The sequence below is a fragment of the Equus quagga genome, chromosome 7, assembly GCF_021613505.1.
Source record: "Equus quagga isolate Etosha38 chromosome 7, UCLA_HA_Equagga_1.0, whole genome shotgun sequence".
Classification (NCBI taxonomy): domain Eukaryota; kingdom Metazoa; phylum Chordata; class Mammalia; order Perissodactyla; family Equidae; genus Equus; species Equus quagga.
The window spans coordinates 30,300,390-30,301,831 of record NC_060273.1 but is presented as its reverse complement, the minus strand read 5'-3'; positions in this window follow the sequence as shown (position 1 = coordinate 30,301,831).

The following is a 1,442-nucleotide window of genomic DNA, read 5'->3' as shown; positions in this document are numbered from 1 at the left end:
GGAGATGTCGAGGGAGCATGAAATACGATTGATCCTGGTCGAGGAACATGAAAATAGGATTGTTTCGATAGCGCCATCACACGTGAGCAGGAATGAGCTGATGCTCGGTGGGGCTGGAGCACCAGTGGCGCTGTGGTTAAGCAACTAGGGTCGGAGGTTTGTGAGGTCTGCCTCTCTGGGCCTCAGTTTTCTCATCTGTAAAGAGGTGATCACATGGGCCCAACCTCAGCAGTTCTTGTAAATGAGATGCTGTGTCCAGAGGGTATCTCCACGCCTGGTACCTGCTGAGTGCCCCCTGCAGGATGTGAGGGGGGCGGGCCCAGGCGGGGCATACGCAGCCTTTAGAGGGTGCAGAGCTGGCTAGGTAGGGTGCAGGGAATGACCAGGTGCACCTTCTGGGCGGCGGCCTATGTTCTGCGTACTCAGCCAGCTCCATGTCACAGCTGGAGGCAGAGCGTGGCCTCCCCAGCCAGTGCCCGTGTGGGCTAGGGGGCCAGTCAGAGGCAGAGGCTCAAAGATCAGTTCATTTCCAATAGAAACCATGCCGTGGCCACGTGGGGTACCTCCAGGATTTCTCGCACTTCCAAGTCGATCTCAATTTCAAATCCCACTTACCTGCCTTAAGGGAGAAGTTAGGGAGGCGTAGCCAGGTCCAAGAAGACGGGTTTGAGGGACCGTCGGTGGGGTCAGCTCTGCCTGATCAGGCCCCTTGTTGCAGTCAGCCTTGGAGACAGTAGTCCAACAGCTGCCAGCTGTCACCTCATTGCAGGGGCTGCGCCGGGGAGGGGACCCGGGAGAGGTGGCCAACCCCTCCAAAACAGAGACTCACCTCCCTCAGCTGACCAGACTGGGAGTGGCCCTCAGTGGAGGAACCCATCAGAATCGGGATACAGCCAAGGAGCGCTGAAGCCTGGATGGTCCTTGTTCCTGAGATGCGACGCAGCACAGACCAAAGACCCGTTGAGGACCGACGGGAGTAACTCAAGGATGTAGTCTGGTGGGACTAGGGGAAAGGCAGAGGGACCCAGAGAGCAAAGCTCAGGTCCAGGAAAAGTCACTCCAGTCCCTGACTAGTCAGCACTCTTGTTCTAGTCCCCTCAGCTGACCTGGGCCAGGGCGGAGGAGCTGCTGTTACCATATCACCATCATCACCACCACACTCACTGTAAGCAGCAGCAGCTTCTTCATCATCATCACTGCCACCAACATTATCATCATCATCATCACCATCACTATCATCACCATCATCACTGCCACCAACATTGTCATCATCATCATTACCATCACTGTCATCATCACCACCATCACCATCACCACCATCACCACCATCATCACCATCACCACCATGACCATCACCATCACCACCATCACCACCATCACCATCACCACCATCACCACCATCACCATCACCATCACCATCATCACCACCATCACCATCACCA